Raw genomic sequence first — 23,574 nt, 5'->3', positions numbered from 1 at the left:
TTGATTAGCAAGTCTGGCACTTTATAAACACACAGTGTAACGGTCTTGGCTATCCAGGGCGTTACAAGAAGGCCCTTCTGCAGAAGGATTGCCCATGGGTTCCCTGATTGTAACCCCCGTCGGCCTCCTTCGTGGAGGGGACGCGGGAGGTTGCTACTCGGGAACCCCCTCGGCAGTGGCATCGGCTACCACAGGTCCTCTTGTTTCATGGCGAGGAGCCAGAAGGCCAGCTAGCCTCAGATTTTCATCAGTGACCAGGGACTTAACGCTTTTTTCTGCATCTGTCATCCTGGCCAGTGCATTGGACCTCAACACCGTGTCTGGTGTTGGGGTCGGACGTAACCATGGGCCTGAAAGACAAGATGTACTTTAAGAAAAATGATGGGAAATTCGCTGATGAAAAGTATCGACCAGTAAAAGCAGCACTTACCTCCTTGAGCGAAGGCCAAGTTGTTGTTGGTTATGTCCGGAGTAAGGTAGTACTCCTTGCTATACTGCCCCACGTTGGATATGTGCGTGGTGGCACTCAGGAACGTCCAGTTTGTCTCCTGGTGACAAAGATGGAAGAAGCCCGTCCCATACTGTTGAGGGTTGGACTTGAGGTCAAAGAGGTAATTGACCTCATGGGGGGTAGTATCTAGCCAATTTTTAAGTTTGTACAGGATATAGAGTGCGGCCAGCATTCTATATCCATTTGGAGTAATCTGGAAGGGGGCGACATCGAAATAATTAGCCACCCCCTGATAAAAAGGATGTAGAGGCAGGACGGCCCCCGCCTCTATGTGGTACCGAGACCAAGCACTGTATACACCTCCGGGGAGGTTAGCCCTTTGGTCTACAGCAGGAATTTTGAGAGTGACCCCTATGAGAGGATACTTCCTAAGGTAGTTAGCAAGCATCCTAGGAGTCACTAGGCTGGTCGGGGAGAAATACCACTCGACATCAGGCAGATTCTGATGGCGAGGACGGGCTCTAGTTTGGATATTAGGTCAGGAGCAGGATTTTCTCGACCACTGGTCAAAGAAACCCTAGCTTGTGAATCAGGTTGGGCAGGAAGGTTTGGACTATCGTCGGATTCGGGTCTTTTCTTGCCTAAGGATTTGGAACGAGCCATTAGAGGAGGAAAAGGACGAGGCCTGGAGGAAGATCGTGAAATAGGAATCTCGTGAATTCGGTCGGTCGGTTGTTCTTCGCCTTCGAGCAGCTGGGCGAGAAGATCGTCGTCGATGGGCCGCTCACCTCCCCAAAAATCTGGCATCAAAGTCTGTAAACAGAAGAATGGGGAGGTGAGGATAGAGAATTTTTAAAGGCTTTTTAGAATAACGCTGATCGAGTATAAAAGTCAAGCTCTTATACAGCAGCATTCTAACAAAAAGATAAATTTTTCCACACGAACAGTTCGAGAAACGGATCAAAGGGTGAAAGCAAAAAGTTTTTCAAAAAATATTTTTCAACTCCCCTTAGGGCGGGAAAAACCTATTTTTCGACTGGCCTAAAAATCGAATTTTTACTTCGATTTTACATCCTAAAAGTATGATCCCAACTATCAAACTAACTCGTAACCTTTTTCACCTACAAGACATTCTATTGACAAACATCTCAACCCAGAATATGAACTCAAACAGTCAGCATACAGAAGCATGAGGATTCAAAAAATTACCAGAAAGAAGGTCGTGGAGATTAGTAAAGAGTCTTCGGAAATCGAGGAACTCTCTGGCCGAGTCTTGAAAGCGCAGAAGAACGGTCTCCAAGAGAAGATGGAAGCTCTGGTTTTAGGGTTTCTAGAATGAGTAATAGCGTGCGTAAAAAGAAAAAGAAAACTTCGGAGATGTTATTTAAGTTTGTTTGTGGCATTAAAAAGGTGTAATCATCAGTTTCCCTTTTTTGAAGTATGGGGAAGCGAGACAGCCGTCGAATTATTACTGGGGAACCGAAAAGTCATGATTAGACAAGAGTAGGTTGCTTTTTCCAAGAACACACGAAGGGTTCTCACACGTATGGCGGGGTCACTGAAGGGTCGTTCATTCAAAAGTTTATTTATTGCTCATAATAAATAAACTTGGGGGGCAAATGTTATCCAAAAAACTGGCATTGATGACGTGGCAAGTATCCCTGAACACGTGGCTGACATCTGGAGGAACTCTGCTAGAGTATCAACCAGAAAATACATTATAGGCAGAAGGTGGCCCAGTCCTTCCTGCAACCAGCCTGGCAGTTGGTTCCGCATACAGCATGATGTTCCAATAAAGATCTTTGTAAATCCCGAAATTAACTCACACAATCTCCTGAATATCCGATTATTCAGGAGAGAATATCTGTAACAATCTCGTGTAAACCCCCTTGAGCCTATAAATAGAGAAGGATAGCTCAAGGAAGGGACTTTTGGCTTTGGAATTATTTGATACTAGTGTAATTCTACTTGAAATATTATATTATTCTTCAGAGGTTAGTGAAACTCATTGGACCCTAGTTCTTTGATCACTCCTTTGATTCTCACATCAATAACAATCTAAGTGGACGTAGGTCATTACCAGATCCTGGGGCCGAACCACTATAAAATATTGTGTTCTTATTATTTTTGTCATTTGATTCTTTTCACCGCATTCATTCACATCAAGCATATTCTGACTCCGTGTCAGTTGACCAAAATTTGGGTCAACAACAATAAACTCAAACTCACAAAAATATGGCAGCAAACATACTTTATTAAAATTATTGAGATATACACAGTTAGAAACAAGGAATTTGATGATACCATTCGCCTTAAGTATGTAATCCCATAGATTAGTCTCATCCTTTGTTCATGATTACTTTGAATCCATAATCACATTCATGTCTAATTTTATTTGGTTTCTCATGGTTATGTGTTCAACACAAACCAAATCTTGAAGCAAGGATGGAAATTATGAACTTCAACAAATACTTAGTTTGTAGTTTACCTTAACCCACATAATCATGATCGCCCTTATTCCAATATGTGCCCCCAAGCCTCTGCTCGGGCCGGGATGACTCACCCTGCTTCTGACATAAGAAGAGTAGAGGCCTTTTCACTTCTTTTGGAAAAATGTGCCCATATACCCTCTCAAGTGCCTGGACATATATTGTATGCCTATAGGAATTTGATCAGGTTTTGAGTACTTTTGACAGTCGTCTTTCAACTTTTTTGTTGTTGTTTTGACCATTTAATTTTAACCATTCGATCTGAAATTCTCTCAATCGGATGGTTCCCTTGAATCTGAAGATTATTGGGTTTTACACCCTTGTAAACCATATTTCTTATGTGACACATTTTATTATCGATAAATAATAAAAATCATTTTGTTTATCATTGCATTTCTTATGTGTTTTCTTACATGATTATTTATTTAATACAAACGTCTATAAAATCCTGAACATGTGTAACTAGTTACAATCTAGTGACTAGGTTACAGTTCAAAAGAATTAATCCTAAGACTAAATTAGTGTACATGATTTTCACTAATTTACTAATCTATGATATGATCTACTTACACAATGGTGTGGTGTCTTATCCAAGACATTGACCAAGTAGATACGATCAGATGTATCTTGTTACATCGGACTGAGATCGACATTGATTATTGATGGATAAATAAGTATCATTAGTATTAAATCTAATCAGTGTCACAACATTGATCATAGGTCAAGTCGATCTAAATTCTAAGTGATAATATTTCTATTAATTAAATTATATGAATCATTTGACTTGTTCGTTAAAAGCTTACCCTACGACATATCCTATACTTACATCTTGGAGATTCAATGGTGTAATTGAATAAGAGTATTTATCATAGATATGAAATCTATAGCATTCTTAATAGAAATGAAAAGATGATTTCGTTGATTGCTTAGTTCAAATGGTTAAATGATTGAGTACTCCTTTCCGTATTTGAGTTTACAGAATTATCATTTATAAGGAACTTTAGTTAAGGATAAAATACCAATGAGGAATAAAACGGTAAAATTCAGCTGACTCGTTAGTAGGCCATCGATAGAGGATTGAATAATGGTAATGGTTATAACAATGGATAATGTATTTACGTTAATGGAAAAATATTTTATGAATTCAAGAGTCAAATTCTGAGTCTAATTTGGAGTCACGAGAAACTAATAAGTTGTGTGATAATTTATTCTATAAATAAACTCACGAGAACTTATTGTAGCTTGTATTCGTGGATCCATGGTCCCTACGTCGTCTTTGATTAAATCAAGTTTAAATGTCTCAAACAATTCATTTAATTATCAATTTAGAATATTAAATTGATTAGGTCAATTTTGTGATATTTACATGAATAATGAATTAGAGAAAGGAAGAAAGTTATTGTAAAATATTTGGAAAATTTATTAATAATAAAAATTGGTGTTAATATTAATAAATAATATTAAATCAAGTTTCAAATTATAAATAGTTAATTTGAAGGGTTTTTTTTTTAAACGGTAAGTAGTAAAATACTTACCAAAAATACGGTATGTATAAAAACAATTCAAATATACAAATTTAAAGTCATTTTTTCAAAAAGACAATCTCCTCTACTCTTTCTTTTCTATTTTTACGAAAAGGAGCTCTTTGTTCCTCCATTCCAGCTGAAACAATCTTCTCTTCCACGGCAACCATTCTAGAGCAACTGAAGCAAAAGAATTCTTCTCCTCCACAACATTCATTCTGAAGCAACTGAAGCAAACAAGATAAAAAAAAATGAAACCAAAAGAAACCTGAAATTGCACAAATCAAACAACATGTGAAACAATGGGTATTCTGTAATCTTTAATTTAATATTGTTTTAGTTTTTCTTCTTCTTTTTTCAATTTTTCTTAATGTTTTAGAATATCTTTAATGATTAAATTATTCATTTCAGATTCTTTGAAGAAATTACAAAAATGATTTACTATCCAAATTTAGGAGTTGCTACAGTGCATTTATTGGTACTATATATTGTTATTCAATAAAAATTGAACAACCCAAATCAATTGCTCTTTTTTAATGTAAGAATCTAACTTGATTTCAGAGGTAATTTTCTTTTAAAAGTTTGTGAGTTTTACTTGTTGGTTGCATTATGTTAGACAGCTATATTTTCTTCTTTGTTTTGATCAATTGGAAGTTGTGATGCTCTGTTCTTATTGATGTGTCAATTTGTTTTACATTTAGGTTGTATTTAGTTGATAATAGATGTTTAGAATATAGTTATGAATTGTAACCAATTCAAATATTGTTTCAATAAAAGGTAAGTTGCATATGAGAATATTGTAAGTAGAATTAAGTTGCAAAGCACATTCTTTATTATTTATATATTCTTAGGGTTTCCATTTCAATTATACAGTTCCATTTTTATTTGAGGCAACAACACAATGTGAGCTCTATTTGCAACCAGAAATCACTCTCGTCATATCCAAATCACCAAAGAAAATCACACTTATCCAATCATGTCAAATCCAATTTAAAATGCAAAAAATCCATCAAAGTTAGGTGGCATAAAGTCTCATTCAGCAAAGGTTTATATAAGTTGATTTTGCCATCTTGGAGGACATTCTTCGAACCAATTATTCAAATATACTTTCAGTTAAAGGTAAGTTTAATGTAAGGTTGTTACAAGTTACTTAATGTTGCAATGAAATCGCTTAACATGCTTTAATTTCCCTAAAAAGATTAAGTTTCATATAAGGTTTCTTAACATGTTAAAAACAAAAACAAAAATCTTGTTTAAGTACATGATAGGTTGCTTAACATGATTAATTTTGCATAATGAGTTTTTTTTTAAGTTTTATATGTTGTATTTGGTTGCACTGGTTGTTTTATAATTTGCAAATAATGGGGTTGATGTAGTTGCATTAGTTGTTGTGTTGCATTTGACATTGCACTCAATTCCTACGTGTTGCAGGAAGCATTTTTGAAAATTTTATTTGGTTGCATTTAACATATCACTTGGGCTGCATTTTTGAAATTGTATTGGGTTGTCATATGTTTCTTTGTTGCATGCGGTTGTATTGGTTTACATTTCCAATTAAAGGTGGGATGTACCCTTTGTTGAGAAGTTCCATTTGTTGCAATGTTGCAATGTTTCAACCTCTTATGCAACCTCTATTGCAACCAGTTTTGAAACATGTGCAACTTTTGTTGCAACATCTACAATATTGCTTGGTATTGCATTGAAATGCATTTGAAATTGCATGACAATCGCAATGGGTTGCCTTTGCAAAAAAATTATTTCAAGTTATTTTAGGTTGCATTAGATTGCATTTGAAATTGTAGCGGGTTGCTTTAAGTTGCATTGGGGTAGTTTGAGCTTGCATTGGTTGCATTGGACGTGTACATAAGGTTACAAACTTTAATTATAGAGTCCCAGAATTTTACTTAGCTAGTTAGATAGTAGTAGTAATAGTAATAGCTAGTAGTAGTTATAGTATGTTTATTACTGTGGATTTTGGTTCAAGCTGGGACTTAGTTGGAAACTCCTAGCAATAGTTATGGATTTTATAAGTTTAACCTATAGTTTAAGAATATTAATTATAACATAAGTTTTGATTAATATTGTTGGTTATTAATATGATAATTCTTATAACCTAAGGTTTAGATAGAGCCAATAAGAATATGACACTTGTCATGAGCATAGTTATTCCTAAGGTTTAGATAGAGCCAATAAGATTATGACACTTGTCATATGCATGATTATTAAGGAATTATTATTTTAATGATAAAATAAGGGAAATATAAGACTTAGTCTTCACCAGAATCTGTTAGGAGCATGACATTTGTCACAATTTTATTTATTTGTGGATTAGGTTGTTATTTAGATAATTAAATAGATTTTTCGTAACTTTTGGGTACTGTAAGTTATGACCTATTTTTTACCCAGTTATATTATGAATTTTGAAAAGTAGTATTTCTAGAAAGTTGTAGATAATTGAATTATCTTTCTAAAGATATAAAGATAGTCTAAATCAGAGTCATACAGCTCCAGCTATCTTGATTTTAAAGAAGGTGAGTTTAGAGTTACGATATTTAGGGAGTTAGAAGTTAGGATTCTATTTGTTTTTAATATTTTTGTTTTAAATTTTAAAAATCAAGCTTTGACTCCTTAAACCTCTCTCTGAACAATTTGACCAAGTCCTAAGCCTTTGACTGAAGAATATTCAAATATTTTCAATTAAATTCATTATTTTTATTCAAAGCCAGAAAAAAGATTTTTATTCCTAGAACTCTATAAATAAGACCTAGCACCAAGCCTTTTCATTCATTCTTCAAGCATTGATTAGAGCCTTCCAGGTGCTAATGAGACTATAGAGTGATAAACACTTGGGTTGGGGTTATATGCTTTACCATTCTAAGCTTATTAGACACTTGGGAAGTAGGGTTCATAGTGTGTATTTTGGTTTCGAGGTGTAGTTCGGTCGTAGAAATTTCAAAGGTATTCCTATTCTTAGTTTCTCTTCTGTATTGTTTCATTAGTTCTTATAGTTTTTCTCTACTCAATTCCTAACTCAATCTTCTCTATTCTTGGTTAGGCATCTAAGTTCTTCGAACTTGAGATTTCTTGTTGGTAAGTATCTTCTCTATGGTTTAGTTCATTCCTCTTCATCTCTTTCTTTTAGAAAACTCACCTCTCTATTAATGGTTTTTAGGAGTGTTCCAAAATCCTGACCTTGTTCTCATCATCCCGGTATTTTGGTAAGGAAAATAGGATAGTTCTTATGCGATATGTGCTATGTTTATGTAAAATGTTATGATTATGCTATAGTATGATTTTATGTATGTTTGGGGCTTATAGTTGTTATAAAGCAAACCCTATCACATTTATGTTTTGGGGCTTATAGGTGCTATATAGAAAACCTCAATTTTATATGTTTTTGGGGCTTATAGTTGCTTGACTAGCAAACCTCATTGTAGTCTGAGGCTTATAGTTGCTTAGTTAGCAAACCTGAATAGTTACCATGTACATGGGCTAGAATTATGATATATGTGTTATAGTGTATGATAGATGTTCATAGTTTATGTGTATGATTATGTTTCATGCTTGTAGTAGATTTTCCTTGCTGGGCATTAGGCTCATTCCCTTATGTTTTATATGTGCAGGAAAATAGATATGGCGGCAGGAAGATTCTTGGCAGCTTGGGAATGAGTATTGAGGGAGAATGAAATCGATGGACTGCGCGAACGATTTGAGGATGAAGTTGTTTATGTCTTTTAAATTATGATTTTTATGTATTTCCGCACTTAATATTGTAACCATTTTATTTTAGATTTAAGTTATGCTCTATTTTATTTTCAAAACAATGGGATCTCATATCCTACTATGAATTTTATGTATTTTAACTCTTTACAGTTTTAATAAAGTTATGGTTATTTCATATATATGTTTTCTTAAGATTAGTGTCTGTTTATAGTAGTTATTAATGGTCCAAAGTCTAGAATAGTTGGGTCGTTACATTAATGCCCTGGATAGCCAAGACCATTACATTGTGTATTTTAAATAGTGTTGGGCTTGCTAATCAATTCATTTGGATATAAACGAGTTACTAAGGTTAATTAACGGATTAGGGTTAAAAGATTTTGATCATTGAAATAGTTGTTTTCATTAAAAAGTTTGAGTCTATACATGGGATCCCAAATATAAATGTTTACAAGGCATATACAACTTCAAAATAATTACAAGGTAATCCGGCCTAAGTTTCAAAATTATGTTGGCTCTAGTCGTTGTTCATCCCTCGGCTGTGGCAGTCGAGCAGCTACAAATGTACACGCCGCCCCTAAACCTCTCCAACTCACAACTGGTCCAACTTTCTCTTTCCCTTACATGCACCACATAGCACCCGAGAGCCAAGGCTCAGCAAGAAAACTAAATCACAAACAAATATGAACAACAATATATAAACAGTAAACTTAAATTGTTCAATTCAATAATAACTGAACATAAGCAATAAGTTAGGCAGTGATAATCTGCTCAATCCAACATATACTTCAATCTCAGCATTCAATACAGTTAGTTAAGTGGAAACAACACTTCTGTTAATTTAGTGAAATTCAGGCCTAGCGCCCTTAGGCCGAGTCCTCTGGTCATAGAGATGACCCCGGCACGCTTAGGTTGGGTTGCGTTCTGCACGCTTAACGTCAACCCCAGCTCCCTTAGGCTGGACTTTCAGATTAAATATAAACAAACAAATAGATTGCAGAACACGCAATTGGTTGCAACATAAACATGCATGCCTATCAAGATATTCTCAAATACAGATATAATCACAATCTCACATATAATCATATTTGTTAATAGGGTTCAAAGCCTCGATCACAACTCAGGTGTAGTTTTCTTACCTCGAGTCCCGAGTTGAAAGTATAAGGCGATCCCGAGTACGATCCTCAATCCTGAGCCTTAGAGGTGTAACCTAGTCACAACACAATAATGGATAACCATTAAAACCTAAACCAATTAAAAGCTTCATAATTATATACTAGCCTCCGAGACCTTGAATTCTACTAAACTGGGTACTACAATCCTTTCCGAGCACTTAGGTTTGAGCTCCTGAGCTTAAAAACCCTATTTGGCAATCATTTTCTATTTATGCCACAACGGTCCTAAGAGGTGTCGTGGCCCTATACAAAATCAGAGAGCACCCTAGGTCTATTTCCTGGACATGTGTCGCGGGGCATTCTGCCCAGTGTCGCCGCGCTAAGGTAATTCAGTGAATCCCCTTAGGCCTCTGAGTTCATGCGGGTCGCGACGCTCAAAAACAGCACCATAACACGACCCCGCGAACTCAGAAACCCCTTTTTCTGTGTTATTCTAGAGCTGAAATCATCAAAATCCAACTTAAACATGCATCAAAGACAGAACTGAGCCTTTACACCTAAATATTACACTCAGAGCAATACAATCATCTAAAAATCTAACCAAAACCCCTTAGGAACTAAGAATTCAGCAAGAACTTCCAAAACGTAAACTTCAGATTATCTGGTTGAATTAATCCTATCTGCTCCCCTTAATTCTAGAAGCTCCCAACTTCAATTGAGCTTCAATCCCTAGCAATCCTTGCCTTAAAGTTCTATTAAATTCAATGCTTTCCCCTTACAATTTCAAAGGCCTCAACAATGAGAATGAAAGAGAGAGAAACAAGAAAGAGAGAGAGAGCTGAGGGAAAGTCTGAGAGTAATCTAAGTGTTTCCTAACTATTCCTCAAGCTTCCTAAGTTATCCTTTTGCATCGAAAGGACCAAAATACCCCTAGATCAAAACATGCCCTTTAATGCCCCCAAGGGCAATACTTTCATTTGCCACATTTCCCGCTAATCCTCAAGTAGTCCTACATATCCCTACATACCCAATTTATCTCCAATTAACTACCCGTTACCCGGAAAATCCCGAATACGCACTAAATTCCCAAAATACCCCTAGGCTCACCCTAAGCTGGGTATTTAACCCCATTGTGACTATTTCGCTAACTCGATCACTAGGATCGCCTCGAGTCGAATATCAGAAATATGTCAACATAATAATGTGGTCTCAACCATTTAACAGATATAATCACATATATACCCTCAATGGGACAAAATTACAAATATGCCCTTATTAACAAGAACGCGCCCACATGCATATTTAATACACATAAACATGCACATATATTCATATTACCCTATGAATCATGTATGCCATGTAGTCACACATTTAATCAATTAATTCACACATATATATATCCAATTATGCCCTCCCACACAATAATCAAGGCACTAAGCCTTATTAGAAAATTTGGAACGTTACAACTATCCCCTCATACTGAAAATTTCATCCTCAAAATTTACTTAAATAACTCATGATAATGATCCCGTATAACCGTCTCTAGCTCCAAGGTCGCTTCCTTGACCTTGTTATTCCTCCATAAAACCTTAACTACAGGAATCGTCTTGTTCCTTAAAACTTTGTCATTTCTGTCTAGGATCTGCACTAGTCGCTCCTTATAGGACAAGTTCGTCTGTAGCTCCAGATCCTCATATCCCAATACATGGGTTGTATCTGACACATACTTTTGAAGCATTGAGATGTGGAACACGTGATGCACTCTAAAAATGACAGGGGCAAGGCCAATCTATAGGGTACGTGCCCGATCTCCTCCAGGATCTCAAAAGGTCCTATGAATCTAGGGCTCAACTTGACCTTTTTTCCAATCTTTTTACTCCCCACAATGGCTAAACTCGCAGAAATATGTGGTCCCCTAGTTGGAACTCTACGTCCCTACACTTAGGGTTAGCATAGCTTTTCTGTCTGCTCTATGAAGCAAGCATTCTAGCTCGAATATTCTCAATAGCTTCATTAGTCTTTTGAACCATCTCTCGACCCAAATACTTCCTTTCCCCCATTTCATCCCAATGAATGGGTGACCTACATTTCCTTCCATAAAACATCTCATATACAGCTACTCCATTCTTTGATTGATAACTATTACTATATAAAAATTCAATCAACGGGAGATACTTACTCCATGACCCCTCGAAGTCTAGAACACATGCTCTAACCATGTCTTCAAATATCTAAATTGTCCTCTCCGACTGTCCATCTGTCTGAGGATGATATGTTGTACAGAACTTCAAGTCCCCACAACCTTCAGTAAGCTACCCCAAAACTTGTGGGTAAAAATGGAATCCCGGTTTGATACTATAGATTTCAGAACCCCGTAAAGACGCACAACCTCCCTCACATACAACTCTGCATACTGGTCCACATTATAGTTTTTCCTAACCGACAGAAATCATTGCATTAGATTGCATTTCAGGTTAAGTGAGATGCATTAAAGTGGATTGCATTAGTTGCATTCAAATGAAATTAGACCTTAGTTTTTATGCTGCCATAGGGTTGCAGTAGACTTTTATTTTGAGGTTGCAGAGGAGTTTTCTTTAAGTTGCTATATTTCACATTTGGTTTCATAGGGTTGTTTTATAATTTGCAAATAATTAGGCTGATGTAAATGTAGTGGTTGTTGTGTTACATTTGAGATTGCACTCCATGGTTACATAGAGCTATAGTAGGTTGCATGGGCTTAAAGTTGAGATTGCAGTGGTGAGCCACATGTCCGTCTAATTTTTTATTTTACCATCATTATTGATTGCTCATTTTCTAAATTTGGTTTGTACCAGGATGCCCTGTTGGCCCACAAGAACGCAAATCTGGTGGCAGAATTAGCGGTGAAGCTGGAGACAGCTCAGATGGAGCTGGAGGGGGCTGCTAACCAGCGGGAAGTTGCTAGGGAGGCCCTTGCCAAGGAGGCTTGTAATGCCCTGATTAATTCTAGACCTCGGTCCATTAAAACTACTAAACATAACTACTAATTTGAAAACATATATAAGGAATAACGTAACTTTATTTAAAACGCAAAATATTGTGCCAAATACAAAGTAAAGTATGGGTATCCACTGTTTAGTACATAAAACATAAAAACATAACTTTAATTAATTGTTAAAAAAACTAAGTGCATAAATACATAAAAACATAAATCAAAAGACTTAAACACAACGTCATCCTCGATCTTCCAGCAAACCATTCAATCCATTCATCCTCTACACACATGCCAAGCTGCCACGAATCCTTCCCGCCCTCCATGCTCATTTTCCTGCACCATCTAAAAGAAAGGAATGAGTCTAATACCCAGCAAGGAAAATCTACTATAAACATATATGTCATAAATCATAAAACATAACACTATATCACAATGCATATACTATAAAACATATGACTATAAAAACGTACATCATGTAGGACTACCATATTAATGGCCATTAACTCATTAACATGGTATGTGATAAAACTATCTAGGTCCTCAGTCTACTAATAGAGGTAGGTTAGATCACAACTATAGTATATGATAACCCATCTAGGTCCTTTGTCTACTAATCGAGGTAGGGTAAATCATAACTCCAAACCACAAAAATGACAAAAATTCTTGGGGCTTGCTATCTAAGCAAGTCATATGCCCAAGCGACTACACCATATATCATATCACACATCATATCATAACATAAAACATATCATGACATAAACATATGAACACATATAATCTAACATATTTTCCTTACCAAAAACCGAGATATGGAGACAAGAACGGGATTTGGAATACTCCTAAAATCAACAGTAAACCATGATTTTCTAAAGAAAAAGGAGATGAAAAATAGAACTAAACCATCAAGTAGAAACTTATCGAAAACCTTAAGTTTCAAAGAACTTAAACACCTAACAGAGAATAATAACAAAGAGTTAGGATCTGAAAGAAAACAAAAGAAACCTAAATAACTATGAAGAACTAAACTTAAGGATAAGAATACCTTGGATGAACTATGACTTTGATCTACACCTGGATACCGAAATAACACTATATCTTACTTCCCAAGCGTTTAGAAAAGTTTAGATTGGAAAAGCTTTTAACCCAAAATCCAAGTGTTTCTCTCTCTATAGTAACCTTAGCAGCTTGGAGGCTCTCAACAATGCTTGAATGATAACAAAATGGCTTAATACTAGGACCTATTTATAGTGTTCAAGGAGTGAAAATAACCCATTTTTAAGATGAATAAATAAATGAATATAAAATGAAAAGATTTTAGTTTCGTTCAACAAATGTCGAGAACTCGGTCAAAATTGTTCAAGAGCAAGTCCAAGTGGTTAAGGCTAGTTTCAAATTTAAATTCTCAAGTAATTCAAAAATGTCTCCCAAGGGAGATATATCGCCTACCCTAAGCGATATATCGCCTGGACCTATACCCTGAACCTTCGTACTTTCATTCGTGCAAAGTCGACGTGTTTTCCTTATCTCCCGTAGGCGATATATGGGGCCTTATAATTGTGATATATCAAACATGTATTTGCACATTTTCAGCATATTTTGAATTGATTAAACAGCTTTGACTGAGTGAAAATGTGATCCTAACAGCTGCTGCAAGGCTTTAGAGCTTCTAGATCTTTCTTTTAATTATACTATTAATAAAAAAAATACTTAATTCCTTAATAAACATGCTTGTGACAAGTGTCACGTTCTTATTAATTCTATCTAAACCTTAGGTTATAATGAACAATATTTCTAGGACTAGCAATATTAATCAAACCTTATGTTATAATTAATATTTCTAAACTATAGGTTAAACTTATAAAATCCATAACTGCTGCTATGAGCTTCCAACTAAAGTCCCGGCTTGAACAAAAATCCACAGAAACTAAAATACTGCAAGCTACTACTACTACTATCTAGCTAAGTAAAATTCTGAGACACTATGATTCTCCCCTACTTAAAAGAATTTCGTCCCCAAAATTTACTTACCAAACAATTCCGGATACCGTGCTAAGATGTCTTCCTCCAACTCCCACGTTGCCTCACATTCTGAACTATTACTCCATAGGACCGTAATTCCAAATCTATAAGAATACTTATAGACCGTAATTCCTTCATCCCTCTATCTAGGATGCTATCCGATCATTCCTCGTAACTCAAGTCTTTCTGGAGTGCTATCGTATCATACTTAAGGACGTGAGATGGGTCTGACACATATCTACGCAGCATCAAGATGTGAAACACATTGTGGCTATCTACTAGCGCTGGCAATAGGGATAATCTATATGCAACTGTTCCAACCTTGTCCAATTTCTCAAAAGGACCTATAAACTAGGGAATAAGTTTGCTTTTCTTTCCAAACTACTTCACACCTTTCATTGGAGATATCTTTAAGCAGGCTTGATCTCCGAATTTGAATTCCACATCTCACCACTTGGTATCCGCATAACTTTTTTGTCAGCTCTGAGCGGCTAATATACACTTTTAATTAGCACCACTACATCCTAAGCCTCTCTAACAACTTATGGTCCAGGAAGTTTTCTTTCTCCTACCTCGTCCTAATGTAACAGCGATCGGCATTTCCTTCCATAAAGTAACTCATAGGGTGTTATACCAATCGTTGCCTGGTAACTATTGTTGTAGGAGAACTCTATAATTGGTAAATACTTACTCCACAATCTAACAAAGTCTAGTACACAAGCGTGCAACATATCTTCTAAAATCTATATGGTGTGCTCGGACTGACCGTTGATCTAAGGATGAAATGTCGTGCTAAGACTTAACTTGGTACCCATGGCTTGCTGTAAGCTTCCCGAAAATCTCGATGAGTACACTGATCCTCTATCAGATACAATGGTCTTAGGGATTCCATGCAGTCATACTATTTCTCTAACATAGATGTCTGCGTACTGGTCTGCAGTGTACGTGGTCTTAACAAGTAGGAAGTGAGCTGACTTGGTAGTCTATCTACCACCACCCAAGCCGAGTCGTGCTGCTTATTTGTTCATGGTAATCCTATCACGAAGTCCATGGCTATATCTTCCCACTTCCATTCTTGAATACTAAGCGGTTTCAATAAGCCTGCAGGTCGCTGATGTTGTTGGCATACTAAGCATTTGGACACATATTCTACTACATCTTTCTTCATTCCCGACCACCAATATAGTTCCTTAAGGTGGCGAGTAATCTTGGTCGACCCTAGGTGAACTGAGTATGGGGTAGTGTGTGCCTCTTGTAAAATCTTCATCCTAATCCCATGGTCATTCGACACACATACCCAACCCTTATATCTGAAGAACCCCTGTCCTGATATAGAGAAATTTGTTCCCTTTCCTTCTTTGACTGTAGCCATATGTGTTACTAATGTGTCATCATGCCCTTGCCCGATCTGTATATCTTCTAATAGATTTGATTGGATAGACAAGTTTGCCAATTGACCAATGACCACTTCTATTCCGGCATTGATCAGCTCTTGCTGAAGTGGCTTTTCTATTCCGGCTAATGCTGCTAGATTTCTGTAACTCTTCATGCTTAGCAGATCAGCAACTACATTTGCTTTTCCTGGGTGGTATAGGATTTCGCAGTCATAATCCTTTACTAGTTCTAACCACCTACGCTGCATCATGTTGAGCTATTTCTGTGTGAAGAAATATTTTAAGCTCTTGTGGTCCGTATAAATCTCACACCGTTCTCCATAAAGAAAGTGGCGCCAGATTTTCAATGCGAAGACCACAGCTGCCAACTCCATATCATGTGTTGGATAATGTTGCTCGTATTCCTTCAGCTGCCTTGAGGCGCAGGCTATCACTTTGTTATTTTACATCAGCACACAACCGAAACCTTGCTTTGACACATCACAATATACTACAAACTTGTCGTTGGTTGTCGATACGCAAAGTTCTGGTGCTGAGCAAAACTTATCCTTGAGCAATTGGAAGCTCTCTTCACATCTATCTGTTCAATTGAACCTTTGTTATTTCCGTGTCAGGTTGGTGGGCGGAGTGGCTGTCTTAGAAAAGCCTTCTACAAACCTCCGATAATAGCCTGCTAGCCCGAGAAAACTTCTAAGTTCTGATGCATTCTTAGGTCTTGGTCAATACTTCACAGCCTCTACCTTGGTTGGGACTACAGCAACTCCATCTTTGGATACTATATGGCCGAGGAACGCTACATGCGATAGCCAAAATTCGCACTTCTTGAATTTGGCGTAGAGTTGATACTCCTTTAGTTGCAACATGATCATTCTAAAATGTTCCTCGTGCTCGACTTCATCCTTGGAGTACACCAAAATATCGTCAATGAACACTACGATGAATTTTTCCAAGTAATCCTTGAAGACCCAATTCCTTAAATCCATAAATGCGGCTAGAGTGTTGGTAAAACCAAAAGACATAACTAGACATTCATAATGTCCATATCGAGTTCTAAAAGCTGTCTTCGGAATATCTTCTTCCCATACCTCGAGCTGGTGATACCCAGACTGTAGATCAATCTTAGAAAACACGGCCATCCTCGGAGTTCATCAAACAAGTCGTCGATCCGGGGTAGCAGGTACTTATTCTTAATTGTTACCTTATTCAGCTCTCGGTAATCTATAAACATCCACATACTACCATCCTTCTTCTTCACAAATATAACTAGTGCTCCCCATGGAGAATGGCTTGGTCTAATGAAACCAAAGTCTAAGAGTTCTTGTCGCTGCATCTTCAACTCCTTATGTTCGGTAGGTGCCATCCGATATGGTGCCTTTGAGATAGGTTCAGTTCCCAGTACTAGTTCGATGTGAAGTCAATTTCCCAAGTAGGCGGTAACCCTGGTAAGTCGTCAAGAAATATCTCTGAAAATTCCTTCATAATGTGAACATCTCCAACCTTTAGTGGTGTTTCCTTTGCCACATCTGTGACGCTTGCTAAGAATGGGTGACATCCTTTCTCTATCATCCTCTGAGCTTTGAGAGATGAGATAAGAGATGTTCATAGTCCTAAAACCTTTCCCATAAAACATAGTTTCTGACCGTCAGGAGTTTTGAACATCACTTGCTTACATCTACAGTCGATGGTTGCGCCATGCCTTGCTAGGCAATCCATGCCCAGTATTACGTCAAAGTCTTTGATTTTTAGTTCTATCAGGTCTCCTTCTAGTTCTATGTCCTTGAATTGATCGGTATGCCTCGTACTACCCGTGATGATAGAACTACTTCGCCCAAAGGAAATTCTGTCACAAGACTAGTCCTAAATCTTTCACGAGTTTTGTCTAATTTCTCTATCATTCCTAACAAGATATACTAGTGTTCCCCTCCCGAATCAAATAATACTGAACATATATTATCGAGCATAGGAATCTGACCTGTGACCACTTTGTTACTAGCTTCAGCTTCTACCTGGGTCAAGACAAAGACTCTGGCTAGAACCATCTTATTATCCCTCTTCTCTTCTTGCTTGAGCTGCAGATAGTCTCTCTTTCGATGACCTTCCTAGCCACAATTATAACATCCTTTGGGGTTTGCACGACACTCCCCAAGATGTTTCTTTTGGCATTTGGAGCACTGCGGGTATTGGACATAACCAAACCTATTGTTTCCATTGCTAGTCCATGCTCTTTTGTCATTGTTGGCCTGCTTACTATCACGATGCCTTCTATTTTGTCCATTATTATTACTATGTTGATGATTATTGTTGTGGTTTTGACCATTCTAAGGTTGATTTTGTTGCTTAGGTTCAAACTTGCTGGCCTCTTCCTTACTAACATTTTCCCGAAGCCTCTCTACCTCTATAACCATTTCTAAAGCATCGACGTAGGAAGTGGTTCCAAGATTTTCTTGCTTGACTCCTAGCTAAATTTTGGGTGTGAGTCCCTTAACAAACTTGGTGACCCTCAAAAAGTCAATTGGGACAAACTTAGCTAGTCGGTCGAACAATCGTCAAATTGCCTTGCTTGAGACTGGAGAATTCTTCCACCCTTGTGGTGATGACTGCCGAGTTATAGTATTTCTTGTGGAAGAGCTCCACAAATCTAGTCCATGTCATCGTGGCGACGTCGTGAGTCTACTGTACTAAATCCCACCAAATTCTAGCATCCTTCTTTAGAAGAGACAAAATGTAGGATATGCAATCCGCGTTGAGTATCGTCTCTACATTCCTGAGCCATTCTTTTGCCTCGAAGGGGTCGGTTGTCCCTTCAAAGTTTGGAGTGTGTTGCTTACAAAACCGCTCATAGACTGACTCTATGTACTAATCTGGGTAAGGCACATAGTTCGCCATTGGCCATCCCCCATACGGATATACTTGCTAGGGTGCCTGAACCACTCGCTAAGGCTGTAGTTGCGGCTGAGTCCGAGGCTGGGACTGAGGCTGTTGTCGTTGTTTCCATAGAAATTCTTCCACTTGTTGCCGTAGTCGAATAATTTCAACGGTGTTGTCAACCAGAGGCAGTGCACTTCTATTAGCAGCAGCATTGGTAGCACGTATTCCCCTTCTTCGGACTGGAAGAGCTTCTTTAGTTTCATTTGCGAGGCTGGAGGCATTGTCTGTTATGCATGCAGATCTTCAGAGCCACATCTTCAGCAAAGTTCTAACAGTCAAGAAAAACATATTAGAACTTATCCTAATAGGCTCTAAGGCAAGACTCAGTCTAAGCAAACATAAGTCGGAACTATTAGTTATGATTTCTTATGAATAAATTATATAAGCCTTCTTTATAATTAGGGTGTGTTTCTATACTTAGAAAAATAAGACGTCTTTCTTATTTCTAAGCTTGTATCTAATAAACCTATATGACTTAATTCTCAAGCTCGAAACTCATCGATGTTCCAAAGCTAACCATATTGAGGGAGGGTTGGATCAATAAAATCTTTCCCACTACTATGGCCTGAAACTCTCAATATAGAACCCGATCCATTGATTTGTATCCACCCTCACTGAACTTGGTCATTATTTATTGAATTTATTATTTATTATGATTGTAAAAAAAAAATCAAACTCCATCAAAAAATAACAATAATATTCATTTGGAAAAAGATTTTCACAAATTACAATCACAAATGTAAAAATAATAAATAAATAAATAAACTGACATAACTAGGGTAAATCTAAAAATCAGGATCTTCTACGTCCGACCCTTCATCTAACATGTCATCATCTATTTCTTTATAATCATCATTATCTTGAGCCTCAAAACTGCCTCGTGGAGGATTCATGAAGATGTTGTGCTTTTGTTCGTTAGTGAACTGAAATTCCAACTTAGAGGTGAACCTAAGTATGAGAAAATAATATTTCATGGCTACCGGTAAATCATCTTCATCATCTATAGTCTCCCATATTTCTTCTAATGTTGAAATTACAGAAGGAAAATCTTTATAATGCCTAATTACTAGGACATATTGTTCCGTAGCTCTCATCATAATTTGCTTAGTAGTCTGAAGGTGAACTATCTCTTTGTGGAATAAGATCAGTCACTGAGTGATTCTTTCTAACACTCCTATTGTATTCCTTGGCTCTCTAATCCTTTTCAATGCCTTAATGGCTCGGATATCCTGATAGGTCAACGCTCCATCCACTATAAATGAAAACATAATGGCTAAAACGTTAGCTAATAACATAAACATAATAAACATAAACCCTTACATTGGCGGTTAGATTCAGAGCTTGTGCATGTGTATCAAGGAGAACTTCATACATATGAATTTTGGCTCTGATACCAACTATAATGCCCCGACTAATTCTAGACCTCGGACCATTAAAACTACTAAATATAAATACTAATTTGAATACATATATAAAGAATAACATAACTTTATTTAAAATCCAAAATATTGTGCCAAATACAAAGTAAACTATGGGTACCCATTGTTTAGTACATAAAGCATAAAAACATAACTTTAATCAATTGATAAAAAAAAATAAGTGCGGAAATACATAAAAACATAAATAAAAGGACTTAAAAACAATGTCATCCTCGATCTTCCAGTAGTCCAATAAATCTATTCATCCTCAACACACATGCCAAGCTACCACGAATCTTTCCCGCCTTCCATGCTCATTTTCCTGCACCATCTAAAAGAAAGAAAGGAGCCTAATGCCCAGCAAGGAAAATCTACTATAAACAATTATTTCATAAATCATAAAACATAAAACTATATCATAATGCATATACTATAAAACATATGAATATAAAAACGTACATCATATATGACTACAATATTAATGGCCATTAACTCATTAACATGGTATGTGATAAAACCATCTAGGTCCTCGGTCTACTAATCAAGGTAGGTTAGATCACAACTATAGTATATGATAACCCATCTAGGTCCTCTGTCTGATAATCGAGGTAGGGTAAATTATAACTCTAAACCACAAAAATGACAAAGAAATTTGGGGCTTGCTATCTAAGAAAGTCAAATGCCCAAGGACTACAACATATATCATATCACATATCATATCATAACATAACATAAGCATCTAAACACATATAATCTAACCTAATTTCCTTTCCAAAAATGGGGATATGGAAACAAGAACGAGATTTGGAACACTCCTAAAATAACAGTAAAACCATGAGTTTCTAAAGAAAATGAGATGAAAAAGAGAACTAAACCATCAAAAAAGAAACTTTCCGAAAAAAACCTAAAGTTTCAAGAAACTTAAACACCAATCCAAGAATCCTAAACAAGAGTTAGGATCTGAAAGAAAACAAAGAAAACTATAGAACCATGAAGAACTGAACTTAAGGATATTAATACCTTGATGAACTATGACTTTGATCTGTACCTCGATACTAAAATAACACTATATCCTACTTTCCAAGTGTTTAGAAAAGCTTAGATTGGAAAAACTTTTATCCCAAAACCCAAGTGTTTCTCTCTATAATAATCTTAGCAGCTTGGAGGCTCTGAACAATGCTTGAATGATGAGTAAAATTGCTGAGTACTAGGTCCTATTTATAGAGTTCAAGGAGTGAAACTAACCCCTTTTTAAGATGAATAAATAAATGAATATAAAATGAAAACATTTGAATTTTCGTTTAAGAAATGCCAAGAACTCGGTCAAAATCATTCAAGAGTAAGTCCAAGTGGTTAAGGCAATTTTCAAATTTAAATCCTCAAGTAATTCAAAAATGTCTCCAGGGGCAATATATCGCTTGGACCAATACCCCGAACCTTCGTGCTTTCGTTCATGCGAAGCCAACATGTTTTTCATATTTCCCGTAGGCGATATATCGGCCCCTATAGCTGCGATATATCGGCATACATTGATATATCAAACACGTATTTGCACTTTTTTAACATATTTTGAATTGATTAAACAGCTTTGACTGAGTAAAAATGTGATCCTAACAGCTGCTAGAAGGTTCTAGAGCTCTAGATCTTTCTTTTAATTAAACTATTCATAAAAAATACTTAATTCATTAATAAACATGCTTGTCACATTCTTATTAATTCTATCTAAACCTTATGTTATAATGAACAATATTTCTAGGATCAGCAATATTAATCAAACCTTATGTTATAATTAATATTTATAAACTATAGGTTAAACTTATAAAATCCATAACTATTGCTATGATTTTCCAACTAAGTCCCGGCTTGAACCAAAATCCACTTAAACTAACATACTACAAGTTACTACTCGTTACTTCTATCTAGCTAAGTAAAATTCTGAGACACTACAAGGCTGCTCGGATTGAGCCTTATCGTGAGGAGGCTTCCCGGGTTCGGGCTCAGTATGAGGAAGCTTTGTCCAAGAAGGACACCGAACATAAGAAGTTGGTGGACAACCTAGAGGCAGGGCTACATCGTGTTAGTGGCTCGGAGGCTTCGATCAAGGCCCTTCTAGAGGCAACTGAGGCCCAACTTCGCCAGGAGCGGAAGAGGATAGCAAACCTTGAGTCCAAGAATTAGGCTCTGGAGGGCACGGTTCAGCTAGAGATGAAGCGAAGTGATGACGCTTGCTAAGAGAATGAGCAGGCTGATGCATTGCTGGAGGCTACTTTTGACGAGGTCGTTTACATGGCCAGGCTCCAAGAAAAGAAGATGAACCTCCTCCACTATCCGGATCCGGCTTCAAAGAGTTCCAAATTTGAAGCCAAGGAGAAAGCTGAAGCGACGCTCTTAACTGGGGATGAAGAAGGAGAGAATACTCCGAATGTCCTAGATTAGGGCGAAGCCTAGGTCTGGGCCTTTGTATTTTACTTAGGGCTTCCTTCCTTATTTTCGTAATTGTATTAATTTTATGGACGTGTATGTGCCTAAGACAATTTTTATCATTCGTATTTACATATTGATTTCATTTTCTACACTTTTATTTCCATTTTACATTTGTTTGTTTTTCCTAAAAATTGACTAAGTATTTTATCACTCTGCATGAATCTGGGTCGAACGTTGGGTCCTATTTCCAACGGCCGGGACCACTAGGGAAATGTTGTAGAAGGTATTTAGCCTGTCCTGAGACCCACGTTCATGTCTAGACGGCCTTGACCATTTTGGAATTCTCTATATAACTTCACTAATTTACCCCGACTTTATGGTTTAGGCTCCAACGCCCTAGATTGTTAGATATTTGTTTGAGATATGACTTAATTAGTTAAATCTTTCTAAACTCGATGTTCAGGTTTCAACGACTTGGACTGTTAAGGAGTTGATAAATATTGTTTGATTTATTTGTCCTCACTCTGGTGTTCAGGTTCCATTGGTCTGGACCGTCAGAGATTAGTTGATTAGCTTATTTCGATCCTGAGGTTAAGGTTCCAAAAGCATGCGTTGTTTATAATACTAACTTTAAACAACTTAAACCTGAGACTCACGTTTCAATGGTTCTAGGCCATTTGAAGGAAAACATGAATAAGGATTTTGTTATCTAGGACCACGTTAGGTCTACACCAATTTTTAGGTGTTGGGTTTCAAACCCCTAGACCATATAGGCCTGGCTTAGGACTAGGCTTTGAGCCTTGCATCCTATTGGGTTTTGAACCCCCCCCCCCCCCCGACCGTGTATGTCCGAGTTAGGACTGGGCTTTGAGCCTTGCGCCCTATTGGGTTTTGAACCCTCCGGACCTGTATGTCCGGGTTAGGACTGGGCTTTAAGCTTTGAGCCCTATTGGGTTTTGAACCCTCTAGACCATGTCTGTCTATGTTAGGACTGGGCTATGAGCATTGCGCCCTATTAGGTTTTGAACCCCCTGACCATGTCTGTCTAAGTTAGGACTAGGCTTTGAGCCTTACGTCCTATTGGATTTTGAACCCCCTGGACCATGTATGTGTGGGTTA

The sequence above is a fragment of the Humulus lupulus genome, chromosome 7, assembly GCF_963169125.1.
Source record: "Humulus lupulus chromosome 7, drHumLupu1.1, whole genome shotgun sequence".
NCBI lineage: Eukaryota > Viridiplantae > Streptophyta > Magnoliopsida > Rosales > Cannabaceae > Humulus > Humulus lupulus.
The sequence above is the reverse complement of the archived record's forward strand: the minus strand, read 5'-3'. Positions refer to the sequence as shown.